Genomic DNA, 21,158 nt, shown 5'->3' with positions numbered 1-21,158 from the left:
AATTGAATTTAAATGCCACGTTTTTAGATAAGTTTACAAAATTTATATTTAAACTTATGTAACTTTTTAACGTACTCACTTTTTTAGTTAAAATGTTATACAAACCTATTCAATATTTTAAAGAAATATTTGAAGTGTGAATTCTTCTGCAAATTTAAGCAATAATTTCATAAATGACATTTTATTTGTAATGCAATATTAAGTGATTATTTGTCATTGAAATATAACATCTAATAAACATTCTGGCATATAAGTTTAAGTATTGTTTAGCAAGCTTAAAACGTTATGGAAAATATGAGATAACTAAACTTAACTTTTTTTAATTTTCTTTTTAAGCACAATGCACGTTATACTTTAAAAGAAAACTTTTACAATTATAGAAATCAATCAAAATACTTAAGAGAAGTGAAATAAAATACTGGCACAGCGCGATTGAAATGGTTGTTCCTTTGAGTATGCACTTACGCCAAAGTTTAAACCTGATCATCACTGTTGCAAGGTCATCTTGAGTGTGAGCAAATTTTGCAAATAGTTCCCATGCATGCGCATCCGCTCAGTTGAGCATTTGTATAAACTGACCAAAAAGCTCTATACAGCAAGTTTAGACTTGACTCTTAAGAGTTGACATTAGTCGCGGACATTTCCTCGCGTTATTCTTCTCCTCTTTACTTAAAGCATTTCTACCTAAAATAAACCTCGGTGGAAATATACATATAACGAATGATAAATTTTTATCAGATTTTGCAGCCAAACAAGGAACCATAATGTTCTTACACACAATCATCTGCGTTTGGTCTGTGTAAAGGCATTTGTAACTAGTTTGTCTGAAAAAGGCTCTCTAGGAGAATTTTTTATTTGTTCTAATTCAGTACAACCCTGGGTGAAACATTTAACATTATAAGTTGTCCTTCTGCTACTTTTTAAAAACCTGTAAGGATACTTTTTTTAGAAGAATATTCTATAGTTTCAACCAATAGGCTTTCGCCAGTTGATAAATGAAATGTTATTTAAAATGCAATCAGCATTCATTTTACTTTTTAATATACTGAAACAAATTGCTCAGCCTGAATGCTTCCAAATTCACAGCAGGAGCAAAGGACATTTATTTAACAAACAGGAGCCATTTTACATCGTTTAAAATGAAGTATTTTAAACCCAAAAGTAAATTGACGGGTGTCTTGTTTTATATAACATGGTTAGCTAGAAATATAAACTTTTGAGAAAAAGTTATTAAAAAATACAGTCTTTACAAAAAGCTAGATGAAGCGCTGGCCTGATTGTGTGGCAAGAGTCACGTTTAAATAAGAAAAGAGACTTACGAATGCGATTAAACGAAGTTGCGTCAGTTTCTTGCGTCAGATCTTCTGCAAATCGATTAAATTAGTTGCATTTTTCGAAAAAAAAGTCATTATTTGATTTGTGATTTACGATCTTATTCTAATTAACTGTAAGATTCAATCGTAATAATATGTATCTTACGTCAGTTACGAAATTTCCGTTAATAGCTTGCGTTTAAGTGGCGTTTAAGTGGCGTTTAAGTTGCGTTTAAGTTGCGTTTAAGTTGCGTTTAAACTGCGTTTAAGTTGCGTTTAAGTTGCGTTTAAGTAAATAACGATATGGGTCTTTTTATAAATAGTGTTTTTTATACAACTTTATTTGTTTACAAAATTGTGTTCCACATACTAGATCATTTTAAAAATAGAGTTTTTAAAGTCTTATTTTTGATGGTATTTTTATTAGTATCGTTAAGTTTACTGAATTTATTGATGTATTAATAATGAAATTTATTTTTTGTTACTGGTATTTTAATCGTTATTTACGATACGTATACGTAAATATTCGTCAGCTACGAAATTTACCTACATTCTTTCAACTAAATTTCTACAGTCCTGGTGTCAATAACATGTCAAAATCTTTCATATGGCGATGGTTTAGTAAGGTCAACGAGGGTGACTCGTAAGAGAAAGGAAACACTGAGGTCTCGGATTCAGAGGAAGAGATAGATGATAAAAGCAGTAAAGGAGCAAATGCTACTCAAAACACCTTTCAGTCTCAGTACTCAGCAATAGAAGAGCAATGTCAGAACACTAGCCAGGAAACAACTGAGAAAATAAGACTTGCCCAAGGGAGTCAAATGACAAGTTGTGATTGTTGTTAGAAGATACATCTACACACAAGTTTAACAATTTTTTCATAGTTTAAAATTCTAAATATTTTTATAGTAACTCAAAAAAAGTGAAACTGTTCTTATTGTGTGTAATATTCTTTAATAGTACGTTAGTAATGAATGGGTTTGTAGAAAAATCTTCGATAGTAGTTATCGTAAGAATGTTCAGTTTCAAAATTTTATGACAATTCAACGGAAAGGATCGTAATAAGTTAATCGATGGTTCTCGTAACTTTTAACGGAAATTTCAAACAAATTAATTGATTTACGTAAGCTATAACGAACCTTTTGAGCAAATTATTGGAAGTTACGAATTAATTTAATCAACATCTCGTCGGAATTTCAAAATTACAATTTAATTGATATCTTTAATCGTTACGTTCAGTTAATTTTACGAACATACGTAATTTTAATCTTTAATCGTTACGTTTGCAAAAAATTTCTCAAGTCATTCCTCTTATTTAAATACTTAGATGCGCCGAAGACCCTTATCAAATATTTCGTTAAGAAAATTTTTGTGCATTCTTTTTTTAAACGTGGCGAAATAGGAGTTGTAAAATACTCCAGAATATTAAATTTAGATTTTTATGAAAATGAACAAACTTTTCTATAAGGCTTTTTGCATACAAAATTTATTTTTACTAATAGTTTTTATATTTAGAGAAAAACTAAAATAATTTTTTTACAACGGCAAAAACCTTTATTTAAATGTGAGCTTGTTTACAACTTAGAACTATCTTAAGTGTTTCAAAAAATCCAATTCAACCAAGCTAAACAAATATTTGATCCCCTTTTACTCGCACTAAAAAACCAGTTATAGAATTGTTTAAAGAAGCTTATGCAGATCATAAACTTTTAAAAAAGTAACAAAATTACAACAGTTATGAATTTTCCAATCAGACACTAAGATTCTGAACTTTACTGGTGATTCCTTAAAATCTGGCTTTAAGTTTGTAGTTGGTGTTCAAAGTAACTCTAAGAAATGCTCACTGGTTAGGTTTGCATGATACTTTGATTTGACAAATTTTATAGTGGAAAATAAAGATTCACATGTGTATGTTGAACCAAAAATTGAAATAAGTTTTATAATCTTTTTCAGCAGTGGATACTTAACTTTAGGCGCTATCTTCCAAAGTTCCAATAAAGTTACCCAGCCGGCACATCTTATTTTACTTTTGGATATAAAACTTCGTTACGATCCAGGCGTATATCAAAAACACGTTGATTTTACGGGAATTCTACTGGAGTTAAATACGTTTTTAAGAAGTTTCAAACATATGTTTGAAACATATGTTTGAAACACATATGTGTTTATTGAGGTTTTAAATACGTGTCTTTCAAGGTTTCAAGCACGTTTTAATAGAGGTTTCAGTATGGAACTTAAATCTTGAAAAAACACGTGTAGGAGACGGTTTAAGCGCAAACCAAATAACACATTGATTTTACGTAAGTTTTGTTAAATTCTGTCAAGTATTTATACAAAAGTTTCAATCAAGAAAACTTTTAAAATCATTTTAATTTATTAGAGTAACTTGCACGTTAAAGGTAATCATCTTCAACTTACAAGTTATTCCAATAAATTATTATAATAAAGAAAATAAATTATCATAATAAAGGAACATTAATGTTCCTTTCATTACTTACTTCATTATATTTATATATTTTCATTATTTACTTCTAAGCTCAGGCGTCTCGAAACGTTTTGGGAATTTCAATCGAGATTTTTATTTCGAGATGATACGAGATGATACGAGAAGTTACGAGATTGGGTTTGAAAAGTCACCAAAAAATCTCGAAATTTTCGAGATTTTTTTGAGTTGTTTCTTTTTATTTCAGTTCATTACTTAAAACTTTTTTTTAGTTTTTTAATAAGATGACAAAGTTAAAAGTAAGCCTCGTTTTGGCCATCCCTGACTTACAGAATGACTTAATCTTTATTTGCATAATTTATTACATTTTTTAAAAAAAGACCTTTTCGTAATTAAGAGACAACCATGAATCACCTAATGTAACGTTTTTCTTGGCAGGGTAAAATTGTATAGAAAAGATTTTTGAAAACGCTTATCTTATTTTTTTAAATTGTTTGTTTAAAATAGCTTATTTAGAAATGTATCATTGAAAGTATCGTTTAACATGCCACTTAAAATTAGGAAGATTTTTTGAATTTATCTGTCAAAAAGAACTTACTGCATTGGAATTAAATACAGAAATAGCAGAAGAACAGGAGAAAAGTTTAATCATTCATATAAGAACAATCTAAAAGCTTTAAATCTAATTGACCCAAACTCTGCATCTATGAAAAACAGAAAAGACTCAGTTGCTAAGTGGCCTAGTATAACATGGGAAATATTTTTTCGTATATCCTTAAAAAAAAGTACTTTGATTTGGAAATCTGCAAGTACAAGGATCAAAAAGCATTTTCATTATTTTATTGTGGTTTTTTAGGCCCCTTTTATTGTACAGCAGGTTTAATAAAGATGTTTTGTTTGCATATTACGAAATGTGTGGTTCGCAAAAAATTAACAAAAGAAGAAAAGTTTATATTGTCTTTAGTAATAATAATTAATTTCTGCTTGGTGTTCGTAAAAAATACAGTTTTAAGAATTTTAAGAAATAATCTCACTAACTTTTACAACTTTTTTTTTTTTTCTCATAGATGATCTCATTTTCGAAGGTTGTAATCATGTTACTGCCACTCTTTACAAAATGTAACATAAATTGGTGTAATCCAACATGCACCGAACAAGCGTGTGCCTGAAATAAATCTTCTTGAAAAGATATCAATCCATGTTTAATAACTGACCTATTTGTTAAAAAAAGAATAGCAAATAATGAAACATGATAATAATATGGAAAGCACATAAATGAAAGCATTACAAGAATTTGATCCAAGAATTGAATGTCATCGTGAATTTAACGAACGATCATTTTAAACTTTTCTAAACAATATTTATCATCCGAGCATTTTGCTTTTTAAACAATATTTATATATCCGAGCCAACTCCTCTTGTTGCTGATGTTTTATACCCTCATAAAATAACATTATTACTTCAAATGGCCATCACAAATTGCAAGTCAGCATACTTTATTGTTTGGACACTTAAGGATTTAAATGTTGAAAAAAATAAAATTTGATCAAGAGCTCTGGGATAAAGTAAAAACAAATTTAGATAATTTTTTGAAAATATGTTTATCTAGCATTATTACTATTAAAACCTATAACATTCTATGGAAAAGGGGATAAACTAAAACTTGAAGAGCCAGAAACCAGTGCAAAATCAGTAGCAGTATTCAATGTGAAGCATGTTGCGCTTGGTTCCACTATTCTCGCCAAAATTTTAAAAAAGAAAACTATGAATTAATAACAGATCTAGACTGGATTTATTACATGCGCTCAATGTCTAATTTGTGTTAAGTTTTAATCTTAAATGATATGTATTTATGTGTTACATGATTTGTATGAAATCAGTCATTGCGCTTGATTCCTTCCTTTAAAACCTTTATTTTCTAAGATAAACATAAAAATAAAAGTTTTTAGTTTTGGCTTTAGTTAACTTTTATTTATATCTATATTTAAAACTTAAATTAATACTATTAAATACAGATTGTATACTCTTAGGAGATTTCAGGAGTACATTGAACATTAATGGTGTCTGTTATTATCATTTTTATTTTTACTAATATTATTATTATCAGTACTTTTATAATTAATATTATTATCATTGTTATTGTTATTATTAATACTGTTGTTATTATGATTATTATTGTTGTTGTTATTGTTGTTGTTGTTGTTGGTATTGTATCATTATTACCATTGCCAAGGAATGTAATAAAACAAGTAGGGGTTAGCAAAGAAGAAGAAAATGGTGGGAAAATAAAGCCGAAGATGCCATTTACCACCACTACAGTGTTTGTTTTAGCTTGATTTGCTGTATGTTTTAGTATGTTTATTCGCACAGATATTAGATATAAATAATTCTATATTTAAACACAAAAACTTGATGGGCAAAGCTGTTTTGATTTTCGGATTGAGAGCACCAATAACATTAGAATCAGCCGAAACTGTTTCAAAAAGACTTTTTTGCTTGTTTAAGCAAAAGCTATCGAAAAAAATTTAAACTTTATAGTCGGAAAAAATTACGGTGGTAAACAGTTTTACGGCCGGAAAAATATTTTAGTAAAACCGCTAGGGTTGTTTCGCCCGCAGCATATTGTTCCGCTGCGGTTTATGCAGTTGGACCACTGATCTCTATAATAATTATAGTTATTATAGAGATCAGTGAGTTGGACTAATCACTCTCAAACTTTTTATAAACTTTTTTTTTTTTTAAAGCTTATTTTATTTATTTATTACTTGTGAATAGTTGTTCGTAAATGAAAAAAGTGCTGTCAATTTTAGGAGCTCTTGGATATTTGTTTATATTGCAACCCCATTTGTATTGGTACCAAACGAATTATATTTAAAATTATGGCTATGGGGAATAAGAAAATTGTTAACAGGAAAAGAAAGAGAACGAATCAGCATCTTCACAACAAATCTGCCATATGCAGTGATGAGAGGATTCCATTAGGCCCTTCATTAAATTCAATAACAAATTAATTAACTGCAGACTCTAAGACCACTCTACCCACAAAAACATTGTGGGTAGAGATGATGACAAACAAAACAAAGAAGTTGAAATTGATATATCAAATACTGTTGATGATGTAGATTTTTCTTCTGACACAGAAAGTGAGTCTTCACAATCAGATGTAGAGGAGAATAATAACGTTGATAAATTTGTTTATTTTATTTTAATAAACTTCAAGATTTTTAAAACCGTTATAGAAAAATTTGGGAAATGCTTTACTTGCAACAAAAACATACAAGTTATTGACAATTTAAAATCTCGAAAGGGGTTAGCCCATTCTTTAGAAATACACTGTGAATATTGTTTAAACAGAGAGCTATTTTTTACCTCAAAACCCTGTGAATATATTAGTAAAGAGGAAGGTTCAAAAATGAAGAAGCCGTTTTATATAAATATTAGAAGCATTATTGCCTCATGAGAGATTGGTGTTGGTTTTGAAACCAAGGAAAGATTTTTTTCTTGCTTAAACGTATTTAGTATCACAAACAATTGTTATCATCGTCACACTCAAGGTTCTATAAAGGAAGCATATCATACAGCAGCTGGTGAAAGCATGCTAAAAGCTGCTAAAAGCTTCCATTCTAATTCTGAATGCCCAAATCAAAAACGTGTTACCATTGATGGAACTTGGCAAACCCGAGGATATTCCTCCCTTAATGGAGTAGTAACAACAATCATTGATAAAAAATGTATTGATGTTGAAGTACTTTCAAAATTTTGCCATGGCTGTGTCTCTTGGGAAAATAAAATGTCAACTCCAGAATATGCAGAATGGTTTGCAAATCATCAATGCACTATTAACCATGTTGGTTCTTAAAGACGTAATTAAAACCATGTTCCTCCTTTAAAGATGTAATTGAAAGCGACCCTTACAAAGATTTGAACATTAAAATCACAAAATTGGAATGTATTGGCCATGTACAGAAGAGAATGGGTATTAGACTTCTTAAGGTTGTTAAGACTTACAAAGGAACAAACACACCACTCCATGGAAGAGGAAAGTTAACTAAATCTGTGATCAATTCTATGCACAACTTCTATGGCCTAGCCATTAGAAACAATCTTGAAAATTTGTATGCTATGAAAAAAGATGTTTGGGCCGTTTTGTTTCATTGCACAGATTTTGACGACAAGGAATGGGGACACCATATGTGCCCAAGAGATTCAGAGACTTGGTGTAAGTATCATTTAGACAGAGTTCATGGTGTAAATACTTATGTAGAGCAAGTGAATCTTTCTGCTGCAGTCTTTAACATTTTGAAACCAACTTTTACTGATTTATCTTCAGATGATTTACTAAAAAAATGTCTCCATGGTAAGACCCAAAACGCCAACGAGGCACTCAACCAGATTATTTGGAGACGCTGCCCAAAAAATGTTTTTGTGGGTAGAGTGGTCTTAGAGTCTGCAGTTAATTCATCTGTTATTAAATTTAATGAAGGACCTAATGCAGGCTTGGTTGGGAAAGGCGTGCGATCGCACTCTAATCTTGACCACGCATACAACATTTAGTTGCAACAACTTGCCCACGGCTTCATAGATGTTTTTATTTTTTGAAATGTTCTCAAAACATCTTAAGAGCCGTGGCCAAGTTGTCGCAAATAAATATTTTATGCGTGGTCAAGATTAAAGTGCGATCGCACGCCTCTCCCGACCAAGCCTGACCTAATGGAATCCTCTCTGTACTAAATAAGTTTCATCTAACAGGATATGTTACGCCTATGAAACTTAATGAAAAGAAGAAAGAAACTATAAAGCGGTCTCTTCAAAAGTCCACTGACCGTGTCAAAAAGAGAACAAAACAACTAAGAACAATTAAAAAGGGTTACTTAGACAAAGATGATGAAGAAAAAAACTCGAAATATATTCCTGGAGGGTTTTGATATGTTTTTTGTGAACTTTTTATTATGGTTTTATTCTTTTGTTTTATATATTTGTTGTTTTCTCAGAATAAAGTTTTGCTTCGAATAAAAATCTTAAAAACATGATAACTTTGGACTCGTTTAAGCTTTTTATCTAATTTTTTTTTTTTGATTTTTCACATAATTAAAAAGGATCCGGATGAGAGAAGGGTATATAAAATAAAATAAGGAAAGTACTTTTTTATGAGACTAATGTTGGCCACTTGTCCACCAATTTTTCTATGTTTGTTTCAAATCTTGTAACTTTTTATATACTGTGAATAATATAAAATGCTTCTCATCCGGGTTAATATAATTCAATGAGTATATACACCAATTTTCAGCTTGACATGATAAGTATTTTGATTGCTAGCTTGTCACAAAAAATGCTAGTTTTTTCATTCATTTTTTAAATAATTGGCTAACCGAGACATTTTTTTAAAGTTGATTTTTGTAAATAGTTTATAGAACCACATTTTTGGTGAAAAAATTAAATCAAAAACTTTTTGCTTTCAAAAGTTAGCCTTTTCTGTGGAGGACCACCTTAAAAAGATAATGCAGCAGTAGCAACTTGTTTTATGGTAAAGATTTAGTCGGACACTCAAGTAAAAACTTACGGAATGTCAAACTAAAAGTTAAAATATCGTTTTAAAAATAACCGAAAACAAAAAGTATATTTAAATTTGATGTCATATTCAAATATCTTTTTAAACGCCATTTAATACTTTTCGATCCCCTGTGGCATAGAAATTTGAGTTTGAAAAAAGACATTATTTGGATTGTTATGGACTTATTATTGAAGTAAGGGTTGATACGGATGTTGATACCTAAAATCAGATTTTTAATAGATTTCAAACGCTTTTTCAAAGCCTATCTTTGCGTTACACTCTGATATACTCTGCTGTCAAACTGCGCAAAACTTATATTTAAAAATGGAATGTTTCTTGGGGTCAATTAAAATTTACGTTCGTATTTAAAACCCTTTTAGCCACAAAGGCTGAAATAAGTTGCATCTAGCAACTGCATTAAATTTCCTACTTTAAGTGGTTCATAACGTCCTCAACAACTTTTATGGGTGGAATGTTTGGTGTGGCCATCATATATGAACAAGAGCGGCCATTACTGTATTTCCTCAAAAATGTGGTTAACAAACTGTCAACATTAATGCTAGACGCTCCCTCTTGATGTCTTATTGAAGTGCTACGCAAATGATTTTACAAGTTGGTTCATTTTTAACTATAATCATCTTGAATTTTACCGTACATGACACATTTATAACAATTGCTTTTATTAACTAATAAATTATGATTGGAAAAATAACGAATTCGTTAATAATAAACGATTTCTAAGAATTATCTCCACTAATACAACTTCGCATGATTTATTTAGATAATAAATTCATTTTATACTCACATACAGTGAAGTTGTTCATTAAATTTATTTTTAACTTTTTTATGTCAGCTGATTGATTTGATATATTCATATATATGATTCCGAGAATTTTTTATTACAAAATATATTTTGTCTTTTTTAATAATTTTTAAACAAAACGAAGTAAAGGAAGAGGAAAAAGAAGAGGAAAAAGAAAGTCAAGTGAGTAAACATTTGTTTGATACTCAAATTTGTGAAAATCCATTTTTAACTATTTAATGATTACACAAACCGGCGATAAAAAAAAAACACTTTTACAATAGTTTTGCCTGATTCTAATGTTTTTGGGTGCTCTCAGTCCGAAAATTATAGCAAATATATCCATGAAGTTTTTACGTTTGAATATAGAATTATTTATATCTAATATCTGTGAGTATTAACATACTAAAACATACAGCAAATCTAACTGAAACAATAACTGTAGTGGTGGTAAATGGCATCTTCGGCTTTATTTTCACACCATTTTCATCTTCTTTGCTAGCCGCTACTTGTTTTATTTTATTCCTGGGCCTCCACAAAATCTAGTTAAAAAAATGCTTCCTCATTTTTTTAATTAGATTTTGTGGAGAATATCATTATAGTAATATCAATAATAATGATAATAATGGTATTAAAAACAGTATTTAGAATAAAGTTAAAAGTAATAATGATAATAAGAAATCACAATAAATATAATAATGATAATAATAATAATAACAATAGCAATAAAAAGAACAATGACCCCATAACAACAACACTAAATAATAATAATAAAAATAGTAATAATAATGATAACATTAATAATAATATTAATAATAATAATAATAATAATAATAATAATAATAATAGTAATAATAATAATTATAGTGATAATAATAATAATAATATTAATAATAATAATAATAATAATAATAATAATAATAATAATAATAATAATAATAATAATAATAATAATAATAATTATAGTGATAATAATAATAATAATATTAATAATAATAATAATAATAATAATAATAATAATAATAATAATAATTATAGTGATAATAATAATAATAATATTAATAATAATAATAATAATAATAATAATAATAATAATAATAATAATAATAATAATAATGATAATAATAATAATAATAATAATAATAATAATTATAGTGATAATAATAATAATAATAATAATAATAATAATAATTATAATAATAATAATAATAATAATAATAATTATAGTGATAATAATAATAATAATATTAATAATAATAATAATAATAATAATAATAATAATAATAATAATAATAATTATAGTGATAATAATAATAATAATATTAATAATAATAATAATAATAATAATAATAATAATAATAATAATAATAATAATGATAATAATAATAATAATAATAATAATAATAATAATAATAATAATAATAATAATAATAATAATAATAATGATAATAATAATAATAATAATAGTAATAATATTAATAATAATAATAATAATAATAATAATAATAATAATAATAATAATAATAATAATAATAATAATAATAATAATAATAACAATAATAATAATAATAATAATAACAACAATAATAAAAACAACAATAATGATAATAAAATCTCTTTGCCATATTTTGCTGTTGTCTTTTTGTCATTCATATTGAACTGATGAATTTGTCTGATCAATTTATGGCATGAAAGAAGTCATCATGTAAATTATCGACTCTTGATCGTTTTTTAGCACGATGGTTTCGATGTTTTATTGATTGCTTATGTTAAATTTCTGATGTCGCTTCTTCTAGTATACCAAGAAGTGATAGCGAATGAATATTTCTCTAAAACTTAATGCAAACTTTAAGAAATAAGATAAATTCTATTTATCCTTGGGATGTGCATCAACTTGAAGTTCCATTATATTATTTAATATTGAAAACACCCAGTTGAACCCTCATACCCTAATTATTTAGGGGAACCTGATCTGTATTAATCTCTTTAACAATTTATCATTCTACAATACTGCTCAAAAATTTAGCACACATTAGATTTAAGTTGCGTTTTTTTCTTTAAAAATGAAATAAAAGTAAAAAATAAGAAATTCAAGGTTTTTTAAAAAACAAAAAATATTTATTTGACTTTTTTAATTACATTAAGAGAAAAAAAAAACTAAAAAAAAACAAATGTCTATCACTAAATATCTTTAATCAAAGTTAATATATAAAAAAAAGTTAAAAAAAAGCTGCTCATAAGTTTAGCACACCTGGATTTAAGTTTGCTTTAATAGCAAGATCAATAAGGGATATGTCCACCTTTGTTCTTTATGCATAGTTCACATCTTCTTTTAATTGAATCAAAAAGTTTTCGGCAATAATCAGTTGATAAGCTGTCGAACAACTCTTTCAAACTTTCCCTAAGATGTTCAGCTGATGTTACGGGAGCTTTAGTGAGTTTGCGGTCCAGTACAGTCCATACATTTTCGATTGGATTAAGGTCAGGTGATCTAGCTGGCCAGTGAAGTACCTTAATGCTGTTTTCTTGAAACCAAATAGTCACCGTTTTCGCCTTGTGACAAGGAGCGTTATCTTGTTGAAACTGCCACTCTGACTCATTGCTAAAAAAGATGTCTCTAGTCGGGATTGAATGATTTTCAAGCGTTTCGATATATTTATGTTGATCCATACGACAATTGTATAAGTAGCAGAGACCTGGGCCGTCATAAGTGATGCAACCCCATATGCCTACCGAACCTCCACCACCTTGTAATTGCGGCACAATGAAGCGACTACGAAACATCTCATTATAGTGTCTTCGGATAATCACTCTGTTCTTTCGGTTAATAACTGTAAAGTTGGATTCGTCACTGAATATTATTCTTCTTAGTTCATAATTAGTCATTTTCAAAATAGCTCTACACAGTTTGATACGTTTTAACCGATCTGTTGGTTTAAGTAGTGGTTTTTTAGCAGCAACGTAGCAACAAAGTTTTCGATCAATCAATCTTCTATTTACAGTTTGTCTTGAGATATGATTTTTTAGAGCCAAGTTCACTTCTTGTGCAATCTCTTAGGTTGAGTATTTAGGGTTTTTTCGTGCAATTCTATAGATACTGTTATTATCGATGATGCTTGTGATTCTTGGTCGTCCAGATCGGTTTTTGTCTCCAGCAGTACCAGTTTTTTCAAATTTCTGAATTGTTCTGAGTACACATGAACAAGATACAGACTTAAGAGTTCGAGCAATTTTAGAGCTGTTGAAACCACCAAGGTGTAGTCCTACAACACGCTGTTTTATTTCAGAGCTAATTGATTTTTTTTCCATCTTATTGGTCACATTATGGACAAAATTTAAGCGAAAAATACCAAGTTTATTTCAAATGAGTTAATACATACTATGTATATCTTTGAAACTTTTGTTCAGTTTTGTTTATGTAAAAATGGATAGTTAAATTTACTTTTTAATAAAATTTTGACGTCAAAAAGTAAAGAGCGGCAGTTAAAAGACAATAGAAGTGCAAGTGTGCTAAACTTATGAGCAGCTTTTTTACACCGCTTTAATTAGCGGTCTCTGTTTAAGTTAAAAATAGATGGTAAAATTAGCGTAATTTTTTTTCAATTTTTTTTTTCTATATAAGGTATGTTTTAATTAACTGTAAATAAAAAAAATTGAAAAGGCAAAAGAAGTTTACCGCCTAAAAGTTCAATTAAAAGAAGAAAAATGAAACTTAAATCTTATGTGTGCTAAATTTTTGAGCAGTATTGTATAAAACTCTTTAACAATTCGTTCTGCTGAATATTTCAAAAGCGCCTGTGTATTTACTCGTAATATCGATGCGGTTTCTTCAATAGTTTGTTAGGAGCGCTTTTGTAGAATATTTTTGTAGAAATTTCTTGATTTACTAAAATTAAGATCATTTTAACGAGATTTATTTCTCTAAATTATTTGGAAGGTTGTCCATGTTTTGTATATTATGATGAGGATGAAGCAGCGTTCTCATCTTTTTCGATGAACTCTTCAATACTAAAGTTTCCATCAAGCCAACTCTAAAAACATGGTTTGAATTGATTTGTGACAAGAATCCGGTCATTTTGAATTTTATAAGCACTCAAATTTGTGAACTTTATTTTGCAAGCGTTTTTGTTTTTCCAACTTTTAACAACGGATTTGAAAACACTTCGGAAAATTTCACTGAGTTAAATTTGTGTCAAAAAAGAAAAAGATTTATTTAACATTATTTAATTGAATTATTATAAAAGCTGCAAAGATTTTGAAAGCAAATACAACTAACAGTCCGAAATAAAAAGTATGCAAGTGTCATACCGAACAAATATTGGTACTAGAAGTTTCTCTTTTCTTCACTTTTCTGATGAAATAGTTTTTGATATATAACTGGATACTTTGGATAATATTGGTTAAGTTTCTGAAAATGACAATGAAGTAACATGCCATTACTTACATACTTTAAATATTTTCAAATAACATTGATGTTTTTTTGTTCTAGTTAAAACCAAATATTAATTAAAACTCAGTTCATACATCACCTAATATTTAAACCATACATGAGCTATTTCTTTTATAGAACCGAAAAAATGAATGAGCCCAAGAATCTTCAAAAACAGATGTGTTATACCAAAATAGTTAACAAAACTTCTGGAATAAAGGAAGAATTTAATAAGTCCCTCATCAACATTTGCATGAACAAATTTTTGAGCGACGTAACATTGCGTATTTTTGAGGGCGCACAAGACGAAACGGATAAACATAATGAAGATGATTCTGCCGGTAACTATTTCTAGTTTTGTTACTTTTTATCTCAATAAAATTAAACATACAAATATTAATTTAATTTATTTTTGTCAATTTTTTTTCCTTGAAACTCAATTCCCACTTTAGAAATGAAAGTCTAATTGAAGAACTTAGTGCTAAAAGTACCTAAGTGACGTTTTTGTCAAAATCAAACCAAACAGCTATTGCTGTTTTTTGGGTTACGCTGTATGTGCTGTAAAAATATAGAAGCTAAATTATGTACTTATGTTCTCTTTCTAAGCGAGCCAAAAAATAGAAATACCAAATTTTGTGAATAAAAAGTAAATAAGTTCAGTATTTCGATGATAAAAGTTCTTAACTTTACTTATTCAATCACTTTGCTCAATTTGATCACCTAGTTTAATTTTCTTAACTTAAAACACTGGCGGGATAGAGAAAACGTGCAAATTGATGAAAAGCAACCCAAGGTACAAAAAGGAAGGCTAGCACTGTTAAAATGTAAAAGAAATGGTATTAATTTTCTAAAGTTAGAGGTAACAAGATCATTTATATCTTTAGTTTTAAACACTTGTATTTAAGTTTGAAAAAAATCTAGGTCAAGAGTCCGATCAGAAAGGTATTTTTAATTCTAGATCATTATTCCCCAGGTTGTTACATCTTGGCAATAACTGTTATACCGACTGTTAGTAACATTGTTACGTAATTTTAGGTTAATGTTTAGATCTTGTTACTAAATTAATATTAGGTCTCCTGTTATTTGTAAAAGTACCTCGTGTGTTCAAACAAATAACACTATTATACTAAACAATGTATAAAATGCTAATACTTTATTTTGGTCCATTTTTTCCACTATTTGAAATATCATACCTGCACCATTATTTGAAAAACAACCTTATATCATAGTTTTACATCAACCTTATTTCAAAGTCTTTGTTGCTTAATTAGGATTATTGCCCGACCAAAAAAGACCGCAAAAAAACAAAAAAAGGAATAAATTTGGGGATTTATAAAGGCTTGATAACCTCAAACTTTGAAACAAAATACCTGACTGGTTTTGTTTTATTTACCACTTTTAAAATTTTTTTAATAAAGTTTTTTATTCTTCTTATACCATGATTTAATTTTTTTTTATTTGCTTAATTTATAATACACTGCAGTGTCCTAAAACTGCACCCACTTTTTAGCCAGTTTGTTAGATATATATATTTGTTAGATATATATCTGTTTATACTTTTTATCGCGAAATGAAACTCAAAACTTGGGTAAACGTTAACAAAGTAATTTTATCAAGACTTTACTTATGCATTTTTGTGAAATTCATAGGCAAATTTCTTTGGCCGTACTAATTATTTTGATTGATATATAATAAAATATTCAATGTGTTGAAAATTTTGTGTGTTTTAATAGTCATTTGAACCTCCAGCGCATTCAATAGCCTGAAAAATTATCTTGGGTAACAGGAACCAGAATATTTTTCTACCCGAAGTTAAGGCGGAAAAATGTTCTAGTTCCTTCCGCTAGTAATAAAGTGTTTATGGCAATTGATTTGACCACTTTAAGATCCCTTTCATACTTCATCATAATTGTGCTATAGTATTGTATGGATAGCAATTAGAAGGAACTTTTTATTAGTGCTACAGTGATCTGATGGGTTACGGATTTTAAACTTTTTATTTAAGTTTTTGTTATTTATTTCGCAACAATAAAGATTGGGGTATGAAGGAAGGAAACCCATTTAGTCCATTGAATCAATTTCAATAATAATTTTGTCTCTACAAGTTCAGTATTATAAAATTGGGGTATGAAGGAAGGAAACCCATTTAGTCCATTGAATCAATTTCAATAATAATTTTGTCTCTGTTCAGTATTATAAAATTAATAGTAACAAGTAAATTGTATCTTTTCACGAGAAGCACACATCTTATGGTAAAAAGTTCAAGCCGCCAAATAAGCCTTTCGTCGTGAAATGTTGCTGTAAATCTTTGAACAAACTTGCTGAAGATGAGAGAAGAACTACTACAGCTTTAACTTTTATTAAGGACCATGAGACTCAAAACGTGCACCTACGTTGATGCATAAGTGTAAATATTGACAGAAAAGAAGATGCTAAGTAGCAAAGCGGTTTTCTCTATTTACCACGCACCTTGTTTTGGTAAGCATGGCATAAAAGAATCAATGCTAAAAAGAAAACTGTAGCGGAAACATGCCATTTGTTTATACAGAACAATTCTGATTTGTAAAATACTGGTTGTAGCATGAGATTTTTAATTTTGAGTTCAATATCAAACTTAGATTTCCTCGTTCTGACATGTGGAATAGATGTCAGAGATTTATATCTGATATAAAGGCTGGTGAACTAGCAATCAATAATACTTTATTTAAAGACCTGAAAACGCTGCGGCAATTTGCATGACTTTTGAAAAAAATCTGCCTCTGCCTCTGCCTTTGATTGGTATAGGATAAGAGTAATATAAGAGAGAACTCTAGATACATTACATGTGAGTTCATAACAATCTAAAGGGGTTTTTTAAAGGTATAGAAATGTAAGTTAGCAACACTTTTTTAACTGGCGGTCATTTTGACAATTGTTAAGTGATTTTGGTTTGGCATTTCAGCATGAATAGACAGACGCCTGAACAACGCTTCCAAATTGTGCGAATTTATTTTGAAAATCATGGTTCTATTCAATATACATATCGCACATTTCGTCATTTTATGATCAACATTATTGTCCATCAGAGCAATTAATTCGATTAACCATGGAACTTTTTCGAACCACGTTTACTCTAAATGATAATACGCATCCACAGAGACCTCCAACAGTGCGTACAGAAGAAGTTATTGCTGCTGTAGGGCGTAAAATAGAGGAAGACCCGATTCAGTTTAGCTGCCCTTGTGCTCAGCAATTAGATGTGTCCATCCAATTTATGGAAGACTTTGCGGAAAGATCTTGGTTTGTTGCTCACAAAATCCAACTCGTGCAAGAATTGAGGCTTCACAATCACCTAGCAAGACGTAGATTCGGTGAATGTGCCCAAAATAAGATTGCCGTTGATCCCGATTTTCATAAGTGAAATTTGGTTTGCGATGAAGCTCACTTTCAGTTGAATGGCTACGTCAACAAACAAAACTGCCGTATTTGGAGTGAAGATAATTCTCAAGTGTATGTTGTAACACCATTCTATCGAGAAAAACTGTTTAGTGTGCTTTATGGGCTAGTGGAATAATTTGTCCGTACTTCTTCAAAAACAATGCAGGTCAGAACGTTTCCGCCAATGGTGACCGCAATAGAGCCATGATAACAACCATGACTTGCAGGAGCTGTGGTTTCAACAAGATGGTGCAATATGTCATACAGCTCGTGCCGCAATTGATTTGTTGAAGGAAACTTTTGGTAACCGGATAGTTTTACGATTTCGACCCGTGAATCGGCTTCCAAGATCGTGCGATTTAATACCACTAGACTATTTTCTAAGGGGATATGTGAAGTCGCTAGTTTACGCCAATAAGCCTGAAACAATTGACCGCTTGGAGGATAACATTCTCTGCGTTTTTGCCGATATACGGCCACGAATGTTGGAAAAAGTCATTGAAAATTGGACCTCCTGATTAGACTGTCAGAGCCAGCCGTGGCGGTCATATGCCAGAAATCATATTTGAATTATAATGCAAAAAGATAATCTTTCAAATAAAGTCTACTTCATGTCAATTTAAAAAATCATCTTTGTTTTATTCCATTTCAAATTTCTATTCTTTCAAAAAAACACGCTTTATATAAATCAACAAGAATGTATTTGCATGAAGTACACTTTGCTGCCAAAAGCACTAATGAGATGATCTCTTGTCAAGATCATTATATTTCTACACTTATAAGTGTTGATATATAATGAAAAAAGCTTATCTTGTTTATTGCCATAGTAAAGCTTATTTTGTTTATTGTAATATCAAAGCTTATCTTGTTTATGGATAACTGCTCCTCGCAGAACAAGAATCGGTTCACTTATACATACTTTAAGGGCATTGTAAAGAAAAGTCCCTTTCCGACATCAGTGTATGTAAACTATGTACTTCCTGGACACAGCCAAATCCCATGTGATTGAGCTAATGGAGACATAGTAAAACAGAAGCGAAAAATAAAAAGGATTGCTTTCCCTACGGAATGGATTTCACTCATTAAGTAGACGGATCTATCAAGCCCTTTTGATATTGCTTAAAAACAGCAAGTCCTCTACGTAAAAAAGAGCATTTTGCCTCCTTTTAAAACCCATCATTGCCATCAGTGAATTCAGAGGATCTAAGTTTGAAAAGGGCAAAGAACCTATCGGCAGAAGCTAAATGATATTTGAAAGTTTAGGTCTAGTCCAAACATTTAAATACAAGAAAAGTGTATTTATACTTTTTATCTATATCAATTTCCTATATGCAAACACTGCAAAAGCTCAAGACATTGGAGAACTTAGAAATTTTGTAAATTTTTTCTGAAACCAAATTTTATGAGAACATCTTACACTCATTAACGTAGCCACCTCTAGCGGCAATGTAATAATAACAAATTTTCCAACTTTTTATGCCACTCAAGTATATCTTATCAAGTATTGTTTAAAGAATTTATTTGTGTATTGGTGAATTTATTGCTTTTCATACCTATTGAATTTTACACAATTGATCTAATGATGCATAAAATTGACTGCAAAAAAAATAATCGTACAGTTCAAAAATAATGTCATACTAATCAAACTTCATGAAAATTAGTATCGAGTCCGGAGTGGGAGATGGCCATTCCAAAACATTGATGTTGTTTATTTCAAAGTATAGCTTCGTTTTCTTAGCGGTATGTTTTGGATCGTTATCCTGCTGTAGTATAAAACCTTCTTTCATTCTCAATTTTTTGGTAGATAGTCAAGTTGGCTTTGAGAATTTCACAATACATTGAAGCATTCATTTTTTCACCAATAAATGTCAATTTCCCCACTCCTTTCCAAATACCCCAAATATACTACCTACTACCCCAAAGTGATGGTTTGGGGTACACACTACCCCAAAAATATGGTTTAGAGTACATACTACCCCAAACCATCACATTTCCTCCTCCATGCTTTACACTACCTCGCAAACAACTTAATTTATAAGCTTCTTAATTTTTTTGCCACACTTTCTGAACTCCATCCGATGAGACGAGGTTGTATTTTGACTCATCTGACCACAAAATTTTTTTCCAATATGATATCGGCATTTTTTCGTACTTCTTTGCAAATTCTGATTGACGTTTCATTTGTTTTGCAATTAAAAAAGGTTTTTTTCGAACAACTCTATCTCTATATCCTTGTTCTCTAATATGATTTCTAATTGTTTGAGGGGTTACTGTGATATTGTGATCTTCTTGAACTTTTAAAGCGAATTTAGCTGCCGAAACAAATCTATTTTTCTTAACATTAATGATAGCATTGCGATTAATTTTCACTGGTGGTCTTGCGTTTTCGTCCTCTGCCAGCCACACTAGCAACGGTTCCAATCAGATTATGCTTCTTAACAATTGAGGACACTTTCGTAAAAGGGGTTCCTGTTTCTTTTCGGATCTGACGGTAGGATTTTCCTTGATTTTTCAAACCAATTACGAGGCTTCGTTGATGGAGAGACAAATGTTGTTTTCTTGACGCCATTTTGCTGAAACACTATATTTTATTTCTAGAACAAAAGTGTATTTAAAAAATTACTATTTTTAATTTTACTAATTAGTTTGATCGTTCAATTTGCTCGATTTATGCTAAAATAACGACCTATTTTGTCAGCATAGGATTATTTTTTTTGCAGTCAATTTTATGCATCATTCGATCAATTGTGTAAAATTCAATAGGTATGAAAAGCAATTACTTCACCAACACACAAATAAATTCTTAAAATAATACTTGACAGTTAAAAAAAATTTTCTTAATATTTTAACGGACTACTCATTTTTTTGATGTAATCTTTAAAATTGTTGTTATTTTAAGTGTACGATTAGTTTTTTTTGCATACTGTGTGTATATATATATATATATATATATATATATATATATATATATATATATATATATATATATATATATATATATATATATATATATATACACACACATCAATTTCAATTAGATAACAAAATTGAGAGATGCAATGAAGAAGTTTCTTTTCCAGTTCAGAGTTTGGTATTGCGCCTAAACCGTAAAGTCTATGAAAAACTTCTTCATAATACTACTTCATCTTTGAAGAATAAATATGAAAAAGAACATAATTTGAATGGTAACCCTGGTGATAGCG

General features: G+C 29.5%; 1 protein-coding gene and 2 long non-coding RNA genes across 3 annotated transcripts in view; 2 read left to right on the top strand and 1 right to left on the bottom strand.

Moving 5' to 3' along the window:
• Nucleotides 1-21,158, bottom strand: part of LOC149877183 (uncharacterized) — a 288,845-nt gene that overhangs the window by 139,595 nt on the left and 128,092 nt on the right. The window lies entirely within an intron of this gene.
• LOC145182953 (uncharacterized) lies at nucleotides 6,536-8,236 on the top strand. Its single transcript, XR_016448078.1, has 3 exons — nucleotides 6,536-6,717; nucleotides 6,819-6,899; nucleotides 8,087-8,236. It is a non-coding gene; the product is annotated as an uncharacterized LOC145182953 (long non-coding RNA).
• On the top strand, nucleotides 10,170-21,069 carry LOC149877198 (uncharacterized). The gene is made up of 3 exons (XR_016447811.1): nucleotides 10,170-10,292; nucleotides 14,677-14,879; nucleotides 20,994-21,069. It is a non-coding gene; the product is annotated as an uncharacterized LOC149877198 (long non-coding RNA).

This window comes from Hydra viridissima, unplaced genomic scaffold (genome assembly GCF_058129835.1).
Source record: "Hydra viridissima isolate aposymbiotic clone 2 unplaced genomic scaffold, HvirCarnegie_v1 scaffold_16, whole genome shotgun sequence".
NCBI lineage: Eukaryota > Metazoa > Cnidaria > Hydrozoa > Anthoathecata > Hydridae > Hydra > Hydra viridissima.
The sequence above is the reverse complement of the archived record's forward strand: the minus strand, read 5'-3'. Positions and strand labels throughout refer to the sequence as shown.